The following is a 23222-nucleotide window of genomic DNA, read 5'->3' on the forward strand; positions in this document are numbered from 1 at the left end:
CTATTTTGAGATGTGTGACTGTACACACGTTCCTGGTAATTTAACAAGAGCTGATCTGTTGAATGTAGCGCACCAGTTGTGGATATTGATCAGCTTTCTTTCGAGTGCTGCTGCTGCATGGGCTGTTAACACTAAAGGAAAATCAGCTACCTATAATTCCTGAGAGGCAATTGACTTTAGCAGAAACACAGCAAGCTCCCGCCGACCTGTTTACCTCGTGATCCCTTACTGCGAGGGAGGTGGGTAGTGGCTCGGAGCACAAGAGTTCGATGAGCGATAGTGTGTCAGTGGTGGATTATCAAGTTTCAAATGTCCCCTTTTTGTGTTGCTAGTTTAGCTCATTTATTTTTCCACCGTTTCGCCTCATTCAATGCCAGCGTCTCCTTTAGGGCATGATCGCGGTGTAAACATATCACTTGGTAACAATTTCAGAATGGATTTGCTTATCCAAGCTACTCAGAAAATTAATTCATTCCTGGGGGGATGATCACATTTAAGAATTCAGTGATTTATCCATCTTTATTGAACTGTCAACAACTGGACTGTCTCCATCTATAATTTTGTACTGAAGCAGGTATGGTTTGCAGGAAATCAGAGTTCTGAATTTAAATAGAGTGCTGTTGAAGTTAGCTTGCTTTTCCTGAAAGCAAGAGGAATGAATGAAAGAAAAAAAAATTGACTGTTGTTCTGGAAAAGAATCGACTTGCTAATTGCTACATACAAGGTCCCAGAGCATCCAATGATTTTGAGCAATAAATAAACTATTCCGGCCATACTGGATGAGGAATGATCTTATAACCCTTTAGCAGTGCGTTGAATCAAATGTAAAATATTCTCATTCTATGTGTCTATCCCCTCAAAAGCCTCTACCTGAAAATAAATGCATGAATAATTTCTTATTTTAAAAGATGTTCATTTTATATGAACAAAATAATGATAATCTAGCAACGCTGGCATTTCTCCAACAATGTAGAGAATTTCCCAGGCATGTCCTGCCCACTCATAGCAGGACAGCTTCACTTTGGCTCATTACTACCTGTTGAGTCTACTCTCAATCTTCAACAGTGAGGAAAGTAGGTATTGACAGCATTAGAAAATAGCAACAATCCCCATAACCCGAGGTGTGCGGTAGAACAGAGGGATCTGGGAATACAGATACACAATTCCCTGAAAGTAGCATCACAGGTGGATAGGGGTATAAAGAGAGCTTTTGGCGTATTGGCCTTCATAAATCAAAGTATTGAGTATAGGAGTTGGGATGCTATGGTAAAGCTGTATAAGATATTGGTGAGGCCAAATTTGGAGAATTGTATGCACTTTTGGTCACCTAACTGCAGGAAAGATTTAAATAAGATAGAAAGAGTGCAGAGAAGACTTGAGGCACTGAGTTACAAGGAAAGGTTAGGAGCATAGAATAATGAGGGGACATTTGATAGAGGTATTTAAAATTATGAGAAGATATACAGAGTGAATGTAGATTTCCTCTGAGGGTAGGTGAGATACAAATCAGAGGACATGGGTTAAGAGAAAAAAGGGGAAGAGTTTAGGGGGAGTATGAGGGTGGTGGGAGTGTGCCAGCTGAAGTGATGAATGTAGGCTCAATTTTAATGTTAATATTTAAGAAGAATTTGGATAGGTACATGGATAGGGAGTAATGGAGGACTGTGAACTAAGTGGAGGTCAGTGGGACTAGACAAAATACGAATCAGCACAGACAAAAAGGGCCAAAGGGGCCTGTGAAATATTGAATTATTCTAATATTGTGTTCAGTTGTGGGGCCTCATTAAAGGAAAGATGTGGATGCTAATAGGGTGCGGAGGAAATTTAAAAGGATGTTGTCTGGATTGGAGACTATGTTTTATGAGGACATGTTGAGTGAACTTGGTCCTTTCACCTTAGAATGATGAAGGATGGAGGTAACCTGATGGAGGTATACAAGATGATGAGAGGAAACGAACTTTGGCAGCACTGCACCCCTGTGTGTCATTGGCAAATTTGTAGATAGCATTGGAATTGTGCCTGGCCACAGAGTCATGGGTTTATAATGGGTAGAGCAGTGGTCTCAGTATGCACGCTTGTGTCATACAGCATGAAGCAAGCCTTCAGCCCAACCTGCCCTTGCTGACTGTTGGCATCTCTGGGCTAGTCCCTTTTGCTGCCATTTGGTTCATGTCTTTTCAAGCTCTTCTTCTCGATCTATCTGTCCAAATGTCTTTTCAATATTTTAAATTGTACCCATTTCTATGGCTTCATCTGATAGCTCATTCCAGGAACATACTACCCTAAATGAAAAATTATCCCTCAGGACCCTCTTTAATATCCCCGCCCCCATCTTAAATTTTTACCTTCTCATTCTCCAATAGTCAGTCAACTTGCAGGTTAAAATTGAGACATATCAAATAAAGATTATTCCCTATGATTAGGGATCTAGGAAAATACATTACTGTATGTAATTCCAAGAAAAAATATGTCCAACCGTTTGAGATCCATTTTACATGGAGTTTAGAACTTGCTTTAGTCAATTTCTATTAAAATCAATGCAGCCATGTTTAGTGACAGAGGAGAAGAAGGCTGCATGGGCTTTAATGTCATTTATCATTGAGTAGTGTAAGCTATCAAAACAACGGATTTGAAAAACAGTAAATCTTTGCTCTTTCTAGATAATATGCCAGAGACCCCCTGAAGCAAATGCAATTTACTTCATCAGTCTTGCGGCTGCCCAGGAATAATGGTGCAGAGTGGATCTGTGTGGGTTTTATGGGTGTTGGAAATCTCAGTCTACCAACTGAAAGTGAAAGTCCCTTGGGGATTTAATTTACTGAGTTTGTGTGCTCAGTGTACTGTGTGCAACATGGAGCACACTCATGCCTTGGTCCGAAAGAAAATTTCATGTCACTGAGGGCTAAGTCACAGCATGTGCGAGTGAATAATCAGTCTGTTCAATGCGGCATCCTCCTTTATGTACTTTTTCTCCTCAAGGATGAAATATCTGGGGCATTTTCATTTTTATAACCTTTTAACTTTTTTTAAATGACTGAGGGAAGTCAATGAGGCATTCGCTACTTCAAACAGGCAGTGTTGCTTGTGAGAGTGTTTCCGTCAGTTATAGTGTATGTTCTTCAACATGCTGACTCAGTTAGCCCCAGCTCAGCCATAGTTAGCCTTTCCACTGGATTGAAAGACCCTCAAATAGGGTGGAGGTCCTTTCTCAGAGTCACAAAGCACAGGAACACACGCTTTAACTGCCGATTTACTGCCGATGGCAATCTCTTCAATCTGAGGCGCCTGCAAGCTCACACCAAGACACAAGAGAAACTTGTCCGTGAACTACTCTTTGCAGACGATGCCGCTTTAGTTGCCCATTCAGAGCCAGCTCTTCAGCGCTTGACGTCCTGCTTTGCGGAAACTGCCAAAATGTTTGGCCTGGAAGTCAGCCTGAAGAAAACTGAGGTCCTCCATCAGCCAGCTCCCCACCATGACTACCAGCCCCCCCACATCTCCATCGGGCACACAAAACTCAAAACGGTCAACCAGTTTACCTATCTCGGCTGCACCATTTCATCAGATGCAAGGATCGACAATGAGATAGACAACAGACTCGCCAAGGCAAATAGCGCCTTTGGAAGACTACACAAAAGAGTCTGGAAAAACAACCAACTGAAAAACCTCACAAAGATAAGCGTATATAGAGCCGTTGTCATACCCACACTCCTGTTCGGCTCCGAATCATGGGTCCTCTACCGGCACCACCTACGGCTCCTAGAGCGCTTCCACCAGCGTTGTCTCCGCTCCATCCTCAACATCCATTGAAGCGCTCAGCGTCGAAGTACTCAAGATGGCAGAGGTCGACAGCATCGAGTCCACGCTGCTGAAGATCCAGCTGCGCTGGATGGGTCACGTCTCCAGAATGGAGGACCATCGCCTTCCCAAGATCGTGTTATATGGCGAGCTCTCCACTGGCCACCGTGACAGAGGTGCACCAAAGAAAAGGTACAAGGACTGCCTAAAGAAATCTCTTGGTGCCTGCCACATTGACCACCGCCAGTGGGCTGATATCGCCTCAAACCGTGCATCTTGGCGCCTCACAGTTTGGCGGGCAGCAACCTCCTTTGAAGAAGACCGCAGAGCCCACCTCACTGACAAAAGGCAAAGGAGGAAAAACCCAACACCCAACCCCAACCAACCAATTTTCCCCTGCAACAGCTGCAACCGTGTCTGCCTGTCCCGCATCGGACTTGTCAGCCACAAACGAGCCTGCAGCTGACGTGGACTTTTTACCCCCTCCATAAATCTTCGTCCGCGAAGCCAAGCCAAAGAGAAAGAGACACCAATCCCTTGTTTAATCCCACTTTTTAAAAAAAAAATCCCACATTCACATCAACTCTCCCTAGATTATACCACTCACCTAGTGGCCAATTAATCTACCATCTTTGTGATGGGGAAGGAAACTAGAGCACTTAGAGAGAATGTGCAAAGTCCATGTCAATAACACCATTGGTCAGGATTGAACCTATGTCTTTGACACTGTGAGACAGCAGCTTGACTAACTGTGCACTCCACCCCTCCACGGACAATCAATCTGCAGGTTAAAACTGTGTTCAAGGGTTCTTTCTGCTCCATGAGAGTGAGCAATTCTCATAGGATATTTGATAATAAGCCCCTCCCAATGATATATTAGACAAAATTACCACTGATGAAAGAAATCTTGGAGATCCTTGGTTCAAGAGACATTTTTGGGTTACTTAAATACAATTAGTGCAAGCAAGCAAAAGCACAATTATCCAATCAATGCCCAAATTTCCCCCACCCTCCACTGCTTTCAAGGGAGACACGATGCAGCATGTAGAGCTGCTGTCCCCCACCTTTACTGATGCAGATTCAGTTCTGACTGCTGGTACTGTTTGTACAGCGTCTGCATATTTCTCTGAGTCTGTGTCGGTCTCCTCTAGGTTTTCTCTCAAATCCCAAAACCATACTGGTTGGTAAATTAAATGGTCAGTGTAAATCATCCCCAATGTAGAAGGGTGGGAGGGAAGAGAATTTTATGGGCATGGGAGAGAGAATGGGTGCAGGGAAGAAAGTGGGATTGCTCTCAGAACTGGCAAGACTCGACGAGATGAAGAGCTTCCTTTAATGTTTTACAGAAGTACAAGTATGAATGGATATGAATGAACATCACTTCACTATATGTTTGGAGTCAGTGGACTTCTGAGTCATTTTGAGATGAATTCAATATCTCCCTTTGCGGCACAACAAACATTTGAAGTTTGTGATATTGTTTCAGTCCCGGCGCTGTGTGAAGCTGAGCACCTCATTCATCATTCTCTTGTGTAATAAAACAGAAAATGTAATGCTACATGAAATTTCCTTCTGCTTGCCATAAGGCTGACAAAGAGCAGCCATTAGTATTGCCTGACACCCCTTACAGTATGAGACAAAGAGAAGCAAATGAGAATCCCTTCAGATTCACTGTGTCCGTGGATTTGCCGCCAGTGCCCCCTGCAGCCTATGCAACCGCTCAGACCCCCATTTGATCCATCAACAATTCGAGTGCCAGTTCTAAAGCTCTAACGTGACCAGGAAGCCATCAGCACCCAAGTCTCCTGGGGAACCCTTCTTGCCTTCAGCACCCTCACAAATCCCAGTTCCAAGAGTCCCTCGACTGCATGTCACTGACCACCTGCGAAGGTGTTTCAGTTGCTGAGCTCCTCTCTGGTCTGCTGCTGTGATCACCGACCCATGGGTTGTCTTCTCCACTTCTCTTTCTCAACGTTTCTGCTGTCCTTCATCAGACCTCTGTCTCTCCAGAGTCTGCAACCCCTTGTGAACGACTGCTACTGAGCATAGGCACCGCCATCTTGGGCACAGACCCCAAGGGTGCAGGATTTTAATTAAATGCACTGTTGGCTCCATTAACAGGCCATTTAAAGCCTGTAAGGAGCCACCAATGATAGGACCAGGCAGTTGGACCCTGTGGAGTAGCATGTTGTCTCCGCTCTCCGAGGTACAGGTGTTCTGGAGCACCACCATTTTTCATGAGAGATATTCTGACTCCAATTTCCACACAAGGTGTACATTATAATCAGCATGAATTTAACATGAAGATCCCAGGTAAATATTTAAACCAGGGATCCGATGGAAGACAATGCTCTGACCTCAAACTTGGAGAAAGTGTACTGTAAGTCAAGGTGACTTACCTGCCATTCTGTCCCTATATATAAACTTACTTATTATTTGCCAGAGTCTCTGATAGCTCAGTGGTTAGAGCAATGGCCTTGTAAACCAGGGATTGAGAGGTGAGAGTTCATTCCTTGCTGGGGGCTCATTTCTGTGAGGGGCATTGGACAAAGTGGCAACTCTCTGTCTTCCTTACGGTAGACAAAGTTAAAGAATTTCATGTATGTTACATTCTAAATGTAATATTACATGACAATAATGGATAGAACTTTTACCAACTTGGTGTTGAAATTTTATCCCACAACTATTGTGAATAAGTGAGCAAGTTAGTTCAAAGTATGAACATACAAATTAGGAGTGGAAACAGACCTCGTAGCCTATCAAGCCTGCTCTGCCATCCAATAGGACGATGGAGACATGATTGCTAACTCATTTTAGAAGTCCTGCCAACCTCATTAATCTTTCATCCCTGGTTTCTCTAGAATCAATTTGAATTCCTTAAAATGATTTAGAGGTGAAGAAAGAGAGCTTCAAATACTTACCACCTTCTGAGAAATTAAAATTTTGCCTCATCTTGCTGCACTAATCAGGGACAAAAGTGCAGCAGACTTCAACAGCGATTTTATTTGAAGGCTGCTCTTGGCAATTGGAGTCAGGTGACTCAGGCAATTGGACTTGAAAAAAGATCAGATTAGCAGGAGGTTGATTGGGTAATCTTCAGCAGTTTAGGGAGCTGGTACTTTTGGCCTGATTTTAGTGAGTAGGAAATTTACAACTAACTATTTTTTTTCTACAAAAGGATTGCCTGCACTATTCCTAAATCACTTCTTTGCACTAGGATAACTGAATATTTATCATCTATCTACTTTTGTGTATTTATGATATTTTTAAATTCAATATGTGTACTGTTGTAATTTTTTTTACTATATCTGTTTACCTGCAGAAAGTCAGAATTTGGTGCATGTGTATGCGATAATAGCTCATTATTGTAAGCACTAGAGGACATCTATTTAAGGTGAGTAGAGGAAGGTGTGCCTGCAGAAAGTCAGAATTTGGTACGTGTGCATACGATAATAGCTCATTATTGTAAGCACTAGAGGACATCTATTTAAGGTGAGTAGAGGAAGGTGTGGGTGTTGTGTCAGAGGTAGAATTGGGTGCGTGGAATGCATTGCTGGGGCAGGTGTTGTGGAGGCCTGTACAATAGGGATATTTAAAAGACCCTTAGATGGGCATATGAATGTAAGAAAAGTAGAGCATTGTGAGTGTGTGCTCGGGAAGGATTAGATTTTTGTGAAGTAGGTTTATACAGGATGGTACAGCATTATGGACTAAAGAGCATGTACTGTGCTGTAATTTTCTGTTCTAAGGGTAAGGGAACAACAATAAACACTATATGTGGCTATTTATGACATCAACAAAAGCTTTCATTCTATCATATGATTATCATCTTGGTTTTAAATGTGTGCCCTCTTATTTTTAAGTAATGACACTAGTTCTAGATTTTTCCACAAGGGAACCCATTCTCAGTACACCTGCTAGTCAAGACCCCATTATTCCATACTTGGAGGGAGCTGACCAGCAAGGCAGGATTTAAGCACATGATAAAAGACTCCCATCTCTTGAGTATCTATATTCAATATTGTCTCTTCATAGATCAACAAATATGGTGAACTGTGTTTCAAAGTAGTAATTGTATTCACATTTTGTTTTGATATCAAATTCTAATCATGTATTAGGCTTAACATAATTTCTTGCTCTCAAATTAATTCTGAGAGTCATAGAGCATGGAACCATGCCATTGATATTCACCATGTCTATGCCCATCACTGAGCACTCATCCATTTGAATCTTATCTTCCAGCATTTGGCCTGCAATCTTCAAGACTGAGGTGATTCAAGTGCGTATCTAGATACTTCGTAAATGCTGTCAACAATTCTAGTTCCACCACTTTTCCCAATGGCGCTTTTAAGGAATTAATGACTCTCTGGGTGTCAAAAGTTGCCACTGGATCCTTCAGTTTTCCCCTCCTCATGGCTTCTGGTGCCATTGCACTGCTTGTCTTTAGCTGTCTGATTAATTTCTCCAGTTTCTGCTTTGAATTTTGCAAGGTCACTTGAACCTTGGAGAGCTCTCAGCTACTTCTGATCCTCTAGGCCCAATGATAGGCCATGCGCGTCTTTTTCTAGCAAGGTCAAGGGACTTTGGGGTGATTGGGGAAATGATCCAATGGCCACTGAATGCAACCTTTCCCTGAAAAACCTTTGGTGCCAATATCAAGACAACTTTCCTTTAGGAGGGATCACTGAGTGAAGAGTGAGGTTCAAGTGTTGCAAAATCAGTGTACATTTTACTATCAAAGCAGTTGTGGGACAGTGACTGATTTGCAATTGGGTATTATCACAGAATATGACTATTCCACAAGCTAAAATATTTTTATCCCTTTGTTACTCCTTTTTCCTTCTTGGTTCTAATGACTAATCACCAAGGATAGATTCCTTGTGTATCTTCTGTGCCTTCCTATTGTCAGTCCTATCCCTTCAGGTCTATGGCCCAAAACATTGACTAAAACATTTCACTGAAATGCTAATAAGCAAAATCTCCAAACTCAGTGATGCTGATGGCATCTGGCAGCTGCAGCAGACACAGCTCTCAGTGTGCACAGAGGCATGAGATGAGAAGCAACTGGCTGATAGAATAGAACCGGAACTATCAACCCATGATCTATCTGCTTCACGTTGCACAAAAGTCAGAGATTCTCCATCATCGTACTTTTTTTTATTTTTGAACTTTCTTCTCCAATGAACCTTCAGCGCATGTTTTAGAAATGTAGATTAATATTCAATTGAGCAGGGTAAATTAGAAAGATGGATCTGGGACTTTGAGGTTTACATTTTTCATTGGATGAATTCTGGCTGGAGACCACAATTCTCTTCATCTGTACATGTCACTTTCCAATTAGAAAGCTACATTGCCTTTAAAAATCAATATACAGTACCTATGAAAACAGGAAAACTCAACAGTTGACTGATCGTCTGATTCGGTGACACAAGCTGTCATCTGGAATACAAGTCCATTTGCAAAAGATGCACTGCTGCTAAATATCTTGATATTGGGGAAGTAATCTCATTAGTGTGCTTGCAATATAGGTAGAAAACCTTTCATCCAAAATTCTGAAAACTGAAAACAGAACATTTTTTTCCCCCCATGGATGTCGTCTGCACACCAAAGTTTGCGTTTGGCACTAAACATGACCCGATACAACCCACACTCAACTTGCGCTTGAATATCTCATGTCGGTAATTAATGGAACCCTCGGGAATCCTTTCTTTGTAGTGGAATAAAATAGTCCAGTGCCTCCGATTTGCCGTATACGGATGGCCAATTTGTCGTAGACAGCCCGCCAACCCCCGTCCAGAGCTGCCGCAGCTCCGCTGACCATCTGGCGCTACAACCACACCTCCGGTCCAGTGTTGGAGCGTCTTTGTTTTGTGCAAATCTGAAATCCGTAAAAATTACTTAACGTTTACTATTATTTTGAAAAATTCCAAGTTCTGAAGAGTCTCTGACCCCAAGGGTTTCCAGATAAAAGGTTCTATAACTGTATACATGCAAAAATAATTTGTACGATAATAAATCTAAATAGGTTTTTTATTATTCTGGCTAACTTTTTTGATGCTATTTGAATTCAACTATAGATCTGTTTTACAATCATTTGTGCTACACTTCATTTTCTGTAAAGAAAAGCATAGCTCCAGAGTTTCATGCAATGTCCCAAAGAACAGAAATACTAAGGTGAGCAGAAGGTATAGAGGAAGCAATAGTTTGCACATAGTTTCAGCGCCTGTTTTTGGACAGCTCGGCAGCAAGTTAAATCAGATACAATGAACATGAGTGTTGTGCCATGGTCAAAAACAGGACAGATGGAAATATAAAGAGCAAAGATATTAAGATTTCTTCTTCGGCCACTTGACTTTGGGTAGAATAATGGTACTCTGCAGGATGCCACCAGGATTATGAATGGTGGAAGAGGGTTCAAAGCAGGCGGTGGGCTGCTGGAAACTGACTCATGGGGACCAGGTATCAGAACTGGGATTTGAGAGGGTGCAGAGGGCAAGAAGGGCTCCCAAAGGGGCCTCAGGCGCTGAAAGTTTCCTTATCCTATTGGAGGCTTGGATCTGGACCTCGAATTGCCGATAGATTGAACTGGAGCCTGTGGGGCTGCAGAGGCTGAAGATGAATCCACAGACACTCAGTATCTTCGAAGGGACTCTTCTTCACTTCTTTCCCCTTTTGTTCGGGGAACCAGGCACTGGTCATGGTGACTCTTTGCTTACGGCAGACAAAGGTTAAAGCGTATATCATGCACATAACATTTTTAATGTATTATTATGTGACAACAGTAGGAATCCTTGATAAAAGGATGATGTTTGAAACCAGTTTCAACAGTTCAGCACCCACATCAGCTGTAGTCTGCCTTGAATTTGACAGTTCCCTGCTGCCCATTATTAATGGCTTATAGTGGTTAATAAGGTATCCATCCAGGTAATGTGTCCAAAAACTGGTCTCCAGGCTCTAACCACTTCAGTTGCCACCCAGCATGTTGTTTATAGAATTGCAGAATTACACTGGAGGTGAAGCAGATCATTTGACCTGTTTAATCTGGGCTCTCACAAAAGAATATTAATTGGTGAAAGAGTTTGTCCCAGGAACAACTGGATGCTCTCACGAGGATGGAGAAACCTCTCATTGGTTTAGTTTCAGGAGGGCTGTGGGGCACTTTGCTCTGATCCTGGCTGGATCCTGCAGAGGGTAGTTCACAAGCTCTGCTGGAGGCAACTTTAATCAATGAGGCGTCCAGCCATTGGGCTATGCTGTTGGTGCTATCCTGTTAGTTGACCAATTTGAGGCACTTTTCCTTGCAGTGGACATGATGAAAGGTCAAGCCCTCCAACTTGGCCTGGAAGCAAGCTACAGAAAAACAATATTGAAATCGTAAAAGAATATCTCTATTTCTCAGGTAGAGCTACAAAATCATGAGTAGTGGCCAGGTAGAAATTAAAAAAGAATATTATGTGCATAGAAATGCATGAAGCATCTTCACAAATGTACTGCATTTGGAAAAATTCCACCTAACAGCTCAGATATGGTCTATAACATTTGACTAATGGGACCTGTGATATTTACTTTCCATCTACTTCAATGAATTGCACTTGGGCTAAAAAGAAGAGTGAATGAACTATCATTCCTTCCTTTTCTCTGGTACCGAATCCAAGATGGTAATGGTAGTAATAGAGATAGGTACTTCTTTTCATGAACATTCCTACAGTATTTTGCAAAAAGCCTCGTGCTCAAATCATTCAACAGTGACCTCTGTAACCAAGAGGTACAGGGGCAGCAGCCACATGGCAATACCTCCACCTGCAGTTTCCCCTTTCAGCAAAGATACTGTCATTATCTCATCATTGTTGGATCTGGACAGTTCTCTGATGGAACCAAGGCTTGGGGAGCATTTATGAAGAAAGATTTAGTTGACCTAGTTCATGCAAGCTGTCCACAGGGTGGAAATGAACAGACGCACAAGGACCCAAATTCAATCCTTTGGGCTTGGTTAGGTGAGTTCATCCAGGATGTTTTCAGGGAAGCTAAATGGGCCTTAATACTGCAGTCTGTGGGTAGTGGAGATTAATAAAAAGATGGATTTAAATAATTAAGCAGTTCCTCTGTGAAATTTCAATAGCTTGAGAAGGAAAGAGGTATTTTATTGAAAACAAAACAGTAAAATGCCTGGTATCTGGAATTCGAGCAACCAGCAAAAAAAATCGAGGAAAATAAATAGGTTAAAAATGCACAAGTTTAAAATTGGCACGCCTCGCCATTAGTTCGCCGATCCACGCAAACTCCAGCAACCGGAAAATAAACTTGTCTGTCATTTACCAATTGCCATAGGTTCTGGATACCAGGGGTTTTATTCTATCACTTTTTACTCACGGTGACCCCTCTTTGTACCAATTATATCATCTTGGGTAAATACAAGTCCATCAATTTGCTAATACGTAAATATTTTGAGAAGTAAAAAGCTTATTTGAAATGATATAAGCAGCTCTGAATTGGAAGAAATCCTGAGGCATGTTGTAGGCGTGTGATTATCACTGAGTGTTGTACAGAAGTTTTCAGCAGAAGATTTCTTCAAAATTTGTCAATGGTTCATGATAGACTGCTCTAGAGAAGGGTATCCAGTTAAATTAAATTACTACGGTTTTGAGGTAATGCCATTGCATAATAGTTTGATTTATCTCCCTATTATGTAATCCCATACTGTAATTACAATGAAATACATGGATCCAAAGTAACCCATCAATCAAATTGTAGTAAATTACATCAAGAAATCAATCCAGAGCAAACAAAATAATACATATCACAGGCCCTGTGATTGTGGCATGTGTAGGGGTGGGGGGGGGGGGGGGGTGGTATCAACACTGACAGGAAATATAAAGCCTTTGCTCACCTCAAGCTTTTTTTAAGCTCAACTCCAGAATAGCATAATTTGAAGGAAGTTTCTGAGACAGGAATGGGGAAGAAATGAAGGTTTCTGTGCTCTTGAGTTGAATGATGTTTCAATTTATTGGTATTTTCAATTACACACAGGTCCTTTATCAAAGGCAATTTAATTGCCATCTCCTTAAATTATTCTCAACAATACCTTGAAATGTTCTACAGGTTCTCAGAACTGGTTATCTGACTCTGGAAGATATTTCCAAAGTTTTGGAATGGCAAAATATCAATACTGACGAATACTATAAATTTCTCTGACCAGTATTGTGGTGCAATGCTGTGGTATTGACGCTTTTAAATTACAGACTATATTCTTGAAACCTCTCTGTTCATTGGAAAGGTTTCAACATGCTAGCAATGATTGATTACAATTTCCACAAAGTGGAAAATAACGCATTGGCAGGGTTGAATTTCAGGGTACAGAATTCTGCATATACATGCTGCAGACTTATTTCCACAAAGTGATTACAAGATTATTATCCTTATTTTTTTAACCTCTTTGTCACCTCAATCACTCATAAAGCAGCTGTTTCTAATAAAGAAGAGGGGGATAGCATATGGGGTCATGCAGCGTGGACACAGGCCCAGTGAGTCAGTGTCGACTATTAATCAAAACCTATTTATGCCAATCCCTTTTTTCCTGCATTCCCATCAGCTCCCCCTAGATTTTGCCACTCACCCACGCACGGGCATTTTACAATGGCCAATGAACCTGAACGTCTTTGGGACATGGGAGGAAACTGGAGCATCAGTGTTGGGGGTGGGGGGGAAACCTGTGGAGCTTTAGAGAGAACAAATAAACTCTGAACAGATAGCACCAGAGATTAGGATTGAACCAGTCTGCTGGGTTTGAGACAGCGAGCAGATCTACTAACTGTGCCATCGTGCTGCTGCGAATGAATTAATTGGCAAGTCTGGCAGAGAAAAACAAAGTTTGGAATTGTACTACAATAAGATCCCCATTATCCGAAATTCAAGCAGCCGGCAGCCTCAAGCAACCAGCAAAAAAAAAATTAGTGAAAAATAAATAGGTTAAAAAAAAAAGTTTAAAACTGGGGCCCCCTAGTGGTCAGACCACCAATCCATTGCAACAGGTAATCTCAAGCAACTGGCAAATTAATTTATCTGATATCTACCAATTCTCAAATGTGCCGGATACCAGGGTTTTTAAAAAATTGTACAGTTCAATGCTGAACTCATGTTGTTTGGCTAATTTAAGTAATATAAATAATAAACTGCAACCGTGTCTGCCTGTCCCGCATCGGACTTGTCAGCCACAAACGAGCCTGCAGCTGACGTGGACATTTACCCCCTCCATAAATCTTAATCCGCAAAGCCAAGCCAAAGAAATAATAATGCAGCAAAGAATGAATTTAATTCCAAAATATTGAAGTATTGGGAATCCACAATATAAATAGTTAATTCTATGCTTCTTCCCCATTTTGCATTTCAGTCCACATGCTTAGAAATGCCATTTCCCCTTGATTTTCTTCATGACGATAAAATATACCACTGATTTGTGACATTTAGTTGACTTCCCCTGTGAACTGAGATACCCTAAATTCACTCTGACAGTGCAGAACTTGATCTTCAGGAAGTCTTAAATGTTTGGCCCTCTTTCTGCACATTTGTCTCAATTTCCTAAGCTCACACTTTCAATTTAGTTGATATCTCATGCCATTAGGATATAATATCTGCTCCTCAATCTTTGCCCTTTTCAATTATGTTTCTGAAATGAAAGCAAATTATTTTATTAATGGAAGTATAAATTATCAGTATATAATCATATTTCTGTTAAATTCAGGCTTCTCACTGAAACAAATGCTATAGTAGATTTAATTTGCCTTTCATTAGCTGCTCTGTACTGAGTGTTTATATTTACAATATTTCATGTGAAAGTTCCCTGTACAAAATTTGGTTAATCACATGGTTCAGGCTCTTATTGCATTTAAGTTGAATCATCAGTGGTTTGTTTGCAAACCATTTTTATTTGTCAGTGTGGTGATATGTAATTAAACCACTAGGTCACCAGGGGTCATCCCGGTGACCTTGTATATAAAGCAGTTCAGAGCTACAGTCTAGCCTTCCAGGTTCGTCTTGAAGAGAGACAAGACCTCTTAGTATACACATTAGTTTATTAAAACTGTCTTATACTCGCACTGCTGGTGTGGTTATTGTCAGTACAATTTAATAAACTAAGAGGTCTTGTCTCTCTGCAAGACAAACCTGGAAGGCTAGACTGTAGCTCTGGACTGCTTTATATACAAGGTCACCGGGATGACCCCTGGTGACCTAGAGGTGTAATTACATATCACCACAGTCAGAGTGAAGTAATTTTGTTTTGCAAATATGCTGGCATTTGCTTAGTTCCAAGAAAGGTTGGTATGTAATCTGAGGGTGGCATTTGTATGTTTGGATTTTCTCTTGAGAAATGTTCACCTCCTCCCAGGTCATGCTAATGAGAAAGTTCCCAGATTTGATTCCTGAACTCAGTGGGGTGGGGTGGGGGAGGGGGTTAGTAGTAAAGGATGACCCTACTACTAGGATCAACAGGAAGCACTGTCTTATCTAAAGGATGACCTAGCATATAGTCTCAGCTGAATGAGTGGGAGGAAATTGGTGTGGATTATGCATACTCATTTAAAATTGAATGGCCAGTGTATGCACAATGGGCAAATGGACTCCTGTGCTATGTGTCTACGATTCTGTATTGACAGCACATCAAAGCAACAGAATGTTCTAAAATGGTCAATTGGATATTATCAGTCAAGGCCTTTTTTTGATATTTTGCATGCTTTACACAGAACATGGTCAGAAAGGTGAGAAATTATGTTGATTTGTGTTCCCTTTAAGAGTATGGTGGCATCATTGGGTTGTGCAAGATTGAAGTGAACACCAAATGCAAAATGAATGATTCATCATAATTTCTGAATTTTCATAATCTTGAATTAAAACTTTCTGAGATTAAAAATTTCTATTGTTAGATTTACTAAAAACTGAAAACCTCATTCTCATAGCCTGTGGTTTGAGATTCCAGTTATGACGGGCAACTAAAGCTTTGTCCTGCTGTTTAATTCTCAATTTTTAATGTGTGATGCCTCCTGAGGAAGTAGAGGCTTTCTTCCATGTCTCACATCACAGGTAATGATCAATGTACAATCAGATGGCAACAAATGTACATGAACTGACCGTTGGACTGGTGGTGAAAGAACCTTCTTGGTTATAGTATGACAAATGCCCATACTAGTGGACAGTTAGATCCTTCTAGCAGCAGAACCAAAGGAAGGAGTCCACTGATGCTCCTGTTTTTATCACTTATCTTTTACCTCAGTTACTTTCCCCCATTGATGTAATTAAGCTTCAGACAGATATGGGTTGGCATCTGATCAAAGGTGGCACTCAATGTACAAAGTTTGGCTCAGTGAGAATCACACACTGAATAGGGTTGGGCGCCATTTCCCCACCCTTGTGCCAGGAGTCTGAGACGGTGTCTCAGTGGCACGCCGCTCCCGCAAAGGCTCGTGGCAGAAGTTACCTGCACCATGGGGCTGCCCAGGAGACGAAAGCCTTCGTGGACCAAGTGTCCTATGTTAAGGAACGTCTTGTCCTCGTAGTCAAACCGGTCTCCAAAGACAATAGAACAGATGATGTTGGCTGCGGCGAAGTTTGTTATTATGTCTGTTCTCATTAGAATACATTAAAAAATGACATTGATAAAGGATGAAATCAGAACTATATTAACAAAATAACATCATCAATTAAGTACTTGAGTTGACAGCCACCCTTTTGATTTCAAGTTGCAAACAAATATTTAGGGGCACTTTGAGATTTCCTATGTTCTCGTGAATGTTTTATTTGCAAAACCATCCAATTTTTATAGATAGTGAAGTGTTGATAATGGTCAGGGAAGCTATATCCTAGGATTGAATCCCACAGTTAGCGCACCCAACTTGCCATTTTATTGCAAAGTTAAACTCCTAGATGATGGATAATGATAGATGTAGCACATAAGACTATCAGCTCAAAACAAAACAGGATGGAAACTGTAAATAAGCAATATTGCAGACAACAGAGTAAATCACATTGCAGGTGCCAATTCTTTTTGCCAGACATGTCAAGGGCAATTTCTCAATGAGCAGATGAATTAAATTCTCCTCAACCAATCAGGCGATGCTGTACCGGGCAGCAGTTGATGAGAACTCCATTAGCAAATTGCTGGGTTACAATATTTCATGTTTGATTGGTGAGAACAGAACTGGAGACTGCAATTGCTTCAATGATGGCAATAAAAGACAATGTCTCCAAAAGAATAATTGAAAAAGTGATAAATAAAAATCTGTTGTAAATTATCTTGTATTTGCTTGCATATTTATATGGGTAGATCATCCATTTTAAGTATTACAAAGGAAAAAGAATGAAGTATATTTTTCTGACTACAATTATGTATTGTCTGGAATTTTTGCAGCAGGGAATTTTGTATCCTTGCATGTCTGTTTAAAATCACCATGCAAACATTTTCCCCAAAATGGGAATACATTGAATAGCTTGTGAAAATACATAGCTGAAAGTACAGTTGAATAACTTCAGAAAAATCAGTGTCAAATTCCTTTATACATGTATGTCCTTTTATCAAATGAGTTCATAGAAAGCCAGTCAAATTTCAATTATGAATGCAGGCACATATCTAAATATTTGTAAAAGCTTAACAAAAGTTGGAGCAGTGAAACAAATTGTGGTGATACAACCACTGGACTGTCTGTGAGTGCCTGTGCCTGCCTGCATTCCTACCTGCCTACTGCAGGGGGCGTCCCACTGTTCCTGCAGGGGGCGTCCCACTGTTCCTGCAGGGGGCGTCCCACTGTTCCTGCAGGGGGCGTCCCACTGTTCCTGCAGGGGGCGTCCCACTGTTCCTGCAGGGGGCGTCCCACTGTTCCTGCAGGGGGCGTCCCACTGTTCCTGCAGGGGGCGTCCCACTGTTCCTGCAGGGGGCGTCCCACTGTTCCTGCAGGGGGCGTCCCACTGTTCCTGCAGGGGGCGTCCCACTGTTCCTGCAGGGGGCGTCCCACTGTTCCTGCAGGGGGCGTCCCACTGTTCCTGCAGGGGGCGTCCCACTGTTCCTGCAGGGGGCGTCCCACTGTTCCTGCAGGGGGCGTCCCACTGTTCCTGCAGGGGGCGTCCCACTGTTCCTGCAGGGGGCGTCCCACTGTTCCTGCAGGGGGCGTCCCACTGTTCCTGCAGGGGGCGTCCCACTGTTCCTGCAGGGAGGTAACCTGGGAGGCTGGCTCCATCTACTCCCTGGCAATCACTGGCCCCATATAAAGGCTCAAGCTGGCCTTTGTGTTGGCAGTAGAGCACATGGAGCCAGAAGGGATACTGAACCTTGTATGCAGGTTTTAAGCTAATTAAAACCTGTGCACAGCCTTTGTGGTTTGAGCTTGTTTGTTTGCACTGCAGCACATCACACAAATATTCTTTGATTATGAAAAAACACTTGAGATGACAATGAAATTGCTGTGAGATCAACAATGTCATGCATGTAAGGGCACAGTCATCCTCTGACAACGTCAAAAAGTTTCATGGGCCATGGGAGAGTAACACTTTATGAAATAGATGGTGGCAAACCAGGAATTTCAGAGAAATTGAGAGAAGGGGATGTTTAATGCAAACATTTCACTTAATTACCGGGTGTTCCTTTTCACCATCATCCCTAGAATGTCCAGGTCTGACTATTTATCAACCATAAAGCAGGAAAAAGAAAGAAGATACGATTTATAGAAGAGATCCTAAAGCAATTTATGACCAAAGAGTTAGTTTGGTTATTCAACAATGCATATTAATTGCAAGGATGAATTTCATTGGAAAGGCTCTTTGATTTACTGCCTTTAGGGCCAGTCATCATTTACGATAATTCCAGATTTCCTGTTTCCTAGCCTGATGCCTACCCTTTTCTAAAGGGTAGAAATGAGAATAGGAACGAATTGAATCTACATTTTCTTATCACTTGGATCATTTCTTCCGAGTCATCCACTGTTCAATATATCTCTCTAAAATCTTTCACTGTTTTGTTGATTGATCTTTTTTGTACATTTCCCACAAGCTACCCGTCCCGTTATCGCAACCATCGTGCATCCCCTACCAACTGAATCTCTCCACTCCAATTTATTCAATATTGTGTTGTGGATCTGAGTCAAACTTTGCATTGTTGTGTTTGTATTCAAATGTCTCATGGTATTTTGCTATGTAAAAGCACAGTGAAACTACAAGTTGTTGTTAAAATAAGGAGACCTACTTTGATGTAATGAGCGGTTAGGATCTGGAGCGCACTCTCTGAAAAGGCAAATTTAATGCATTCTTTCATTAGAAAATTTAATACTGGTTTGAAGAAGCAAAAGAGATTGTATTTCTATCAGCATTGAACATGGGGAGTGGGATCAGCTGGACAAGTCTTTCAAAGAGATGTCACAGGCATGATATGCCAAATGGCCGCCTTTTGTCCTGTGATAGTCAAAGCAATACTGTTCATGTATTGAATCATTAAGAAAAGTGACATTGGAAAGACACGTCCCTCTTTATTCTTATCGCAATATATGATGCATTACACGTCTGCTGTTATTTGTAGCAATCCTGACCATTCTCCCTGTCAGCTACAATTTTGTTAAAAGCTATCTCCAACTACTTAAAGCAAATTTTTGAAGCGTGGGTCAGTCTGAGTATTTTTCCAGCCAGTGGAATCTAATTTCTTCGCCATAAAACTCTCGGTCGTCTAGATTGAAAACGTGTAAAGGAAATGAGAATGACTAAATCACATTAAGGGATAGGAAAGTGAGGTGTTATTGTATGTGAAACAATGAATAAAAGATTTACAGCTTTGTGATATGATTAGGCTATGGAAACAAGATGCTCACCCATCCCGGAGGTAATTTTCCTTCTTGTTTATCCTAGAAATAATAATAGATGTGGCAGTTAGACCCATCGCTGAAGGAATCACAAAGGAAACAATTATTTCACTGATGTATAAACCTTTGCGTTAACAATGAATCTGGGGGAAAAAAAAAGGTGGGATTTATGCTAAAATTTGCCTTTGGATTGCTTGAGATAAAATGTCTTTTTCCTCATAATTTTCATTTTATTTTGAGGTAGTTGAAGTGAACATCATTGTCCAGACATGAAATTCTAGAAATCAGACTCTTTTGCAGTGACAGTTCTCTCGAGCTGGATGGGACAGGTCAATTAGATCTCCTCCCACCTTTGCATGACCTTTTCAACGACATTGAACTCTTAGAGCAAAGACCAGGTGCTGAATTTCTGATTTCCTGACCTTAAGGATTCAGTCATTGGTCGAGTTAGCTTTCTAATACTTTTTTTTATTAGGTAAAGGCAATTATTATTGTGAGTGATGATGATGGATTGTATTAAGCCCGCTGCAGCTGGCTGAAATGAAAATCCTGATAGGAAGCTCATTGTTGAACCACAGACTGGCTGGTAATTAGACTGGATCAAAATGGGCTGGGTAAATGTCAGATGAGTTTTCTTTCCAGGTGTTGCATTTCTATCCATTAATTGTCAGTGATGCACTCCAGTATCAATGATTATTTAACAAAAGTTGGAGCAGTGAAACAAATTGTGGTGATACAACCACTGGACTGTCTGTGAGTGCCTGTGTCTGCCTGCATTCCTACCTGCCTACTGCAGGGGGCGTCCCGCTGTACCTGCAGGTGGCGTCCCGCTGTACCTGCAGGGGGCGTCCCGCTGTTCCTGCAGGGGGCGTCCCGCTGTTCCTGCAGGGGGCGTCCCGCTGTACCTGCAGGGGGCGTCCCGCTGTACCTGCAGGGGGCGTCCCGCTGTACCTGCAGGGGGCGTCCCGCTGTACCTGCAGGGGGCGTCCCGCTGTACCTGCAGGGGGCGTCCCGCTGTACCTGCAGGGGGCGTCCCGCTGTACCTGCAGGGGGCGTCCCGCTGTACCTGCAGGGGGCGTCCCGCTGTACCTGCAGGGGGCGTCCCGCTGTACCTGCAGGGGGCGTCCCGCTGTACCTGCAGGGGGCGTCCCGCTGTACCTGCAGGGGGCGTCCCGCTGTACCTGCAGGGGGCGTCCCGCTGTACCTGCAGGGGGCGTCCCGCTGTACCTGCAGGGGGCGTCCCGCTGTACCTGCAGGGGGCGTCCCGCTGTACCTGCAGGGGGCGTCCCGCTGTACCTGCAGGGGGCGTCCCGCTGTACCTGCAGGGGGCGTCCCGCTGTACCTGCAGGGGGCGTCCCGCTGTACCTGCAGGGGGCGTCCCGCTGTACCTGCAGGGGGCGTCCCGCTGTACCTGCAGGGGGCGTCCCGCTGTACCTGCAGGGGGCGTCCCGCTGTACCTGCAGGGGGCGTCCCGCTGTACCTGCAGGGGGCGTCCCGCTGTACCTGCAGGGGGCGTCCCGCTGTACCTGCAGGGGGCGTCCCGCTGTACCTGCAGGGGGCGTCCCGCTGTACCTGCAGGGGGCGTCCCGCTGTACCTGCAGGGGGCGTCCCGCTGTACCTGCAGGGGGCGTCCCGCTGTACCTGCAGGGGGCGTCCCGCTGTACCTGCAGGGGGCGTCCCGCTGTACCTGCAGGGGGCGTCCCGCTGTACCTGCAGGGGGCGTCCCGCTGTACCTGCAGGGGGCGTCCCGCTGTACCTGCAGGGGGCGTCCCGCTGTACCTGCAGGGGGCGTCCCGCTGTACCTGCAGGGGGCGTCCCGCTGTACCTGCAGGGGGCGTCCCGCTGTACCTGCAGGGGGCGTCCCGCTGTACCTGCAGGGGGCGTCCCGCTGTACCTGCAGGGGGCGTCCCGCTGTACCTGCAGGGGGCGTCCCGCTGTACCTGCAGGGGGCGTCCCGCTGTACCTGCAGGGGGCGTCCCGCTGTACCTGCAGGGGGCGTCCCGCTGTACCTGCAGGGGGCGTCCCGCTGTACCTGCAGGGGGCGTCCCGCTGTACCTGCAGGGGGCGTCCCGCTGTACCTGCAGGGGGCGTCCCGCTGTACCTGCAGGGGGCGTCCCGCTGTACCTGCAGGGGGCGTCCCGCTGTACCTGCAGGGGGCGTCCCGCTGTACCTGCAGGGGGCGTCCCGCTGTACCTGCAGGGGGCGTCCCGCTGTACCTGCAGGGGGCGTCCCGCTGTACCTGCAGGGGGCGTCCCGCTGTACCTGCAGGGGGCGTCCCGCTGTACCTGCAGGGGGCGTCCCGCTGTACCTGCAGGGGGCGTCCCGCTGTACCTGCAGGGGGCGTCCCGCTGTACCTGCAGGGGGCGTCCCGCTGTACCTGCAGGGGGCGTCCCGCTGTACCTGCAGGGGGCGTCCCGCTGTACCTGCAGGGGGCGTCCCGCTGTACCTGCAGGGGGCGTCCCGCTGTACCTGCAGGGGGCGTCCCGCTGTACCTGCAGGGGGCGTCCCGCTGTACCTGCAGGGGGCGTCCCGCTGTACCTGCAGGGGGCGTCCCGCTGTACCTGCAGGGGGCGTCCCGCTGTACCTGCAGGGGGCGTCCCGCTGTACCTGCAGGGGGCGTCCCGCTGTACCTGCAGGGGGCGTCCCGCTGTACCTGCAGGGGGCGTCCCGCTGTACCTGCAGGGGGCGTCCCGCTGTACCTGCAGGGGGCGTCCCGCTGTACCTGCAGGGGGCGTCCCGCTGTACCTGCAGGGGGCGTCCCGCTGTACCTGCAGGGGGCGTCCCGCTGTACCTGCAGGGGGCGTCCCGCTGTACCTGCAGGGGGCGTCCCGCTGTACCTGCAGGGGGCGTCCCGCTGTACCTGCAGGGGGCGTCCCGCTGTACCTGCAGGGGGCGTCCCGCTGTACCTGCAGGGGGCGTCCCGCTGTACCTGCAGGGGGCGTCCCGCTGTACCTGCAGGGGGCGTCCCGCTGTACCTGCAGGGGGCACATGAATCCATTCAATCTGCAACTGTTTTTATTTCCCTTCCTCTCAGCTTAATCCTTGTATCCTGCTGCTTTCCACCAAGTATGTTGGGAGGAATCCCTACTGAAAACAGTTAAACCCTGAGCCTCTGTTTATGAGAAATTTCTTAAACATCTATCCCGTTGCTCCCTGGAACAACAATGACAGCACAGCTCTTTTCCAGTTCTCTCACCAGCATCTCAGATATAGCCCAGTAGAGTCCCTTCCAGCCCATGAGGCCACACTGCCCACGTGGCCAATTAATTTGTAAACATTTGGAATATGGGAGTGCATGGAGGGAACCCATGGAGACACAGGGAGAACGTGCACATTCCTTACACAGCGCTGGATTTCTAACCCATGTTCCTGCTGCTGTAAGAGTGTTGCGTTAACTGCTATGATGACCATTGCCACCCGAGGAATTGGGAATATTAACAATTCTCTTCTCCCTCCTCCACCTATATTGGTTTTGATATCTGGACTGACCTGGGATTAGGGTCCTTAAGTGTTGGAGGTATAACCCCATCCACTTCCTTATGCAACATCTCATCTTGACATTATAGTCCTGCTATTGGCTCCCTAAACCAGCCC

General features: G+C 44.5%; 1 protein-coding gene across 1 annotated transcript in view; it reads right to left on the reverse strand.

Moving 5' to 3' along the window:
- LOC138762399 (serine/arginine repetitive matrix protein 4-like) overlaps positions 1 to 23222 on the reverse strand; it is a 302092-nt gene that overhangs the window by 82399 nt on the left and 196471 nt on the right. The gene's annotated exons all lie outside the window — the stretch shown is intronic.

The sequence above is a fragment of the Narcine bancroftii genome, chromosome 4, assembly GCF_036971445.1.
Source record: "Narcine bancroftii isolate sNarBan1 chromosome 4, sNarBan1.hap1, whole genome shotgun sequence".
Lineage (NCBI taxonomy): Eukaryota > Metazoa > Chordata > Chondrichthyes > Torpediniformes > Narcinidae > Narcine > Narcine bancroftii.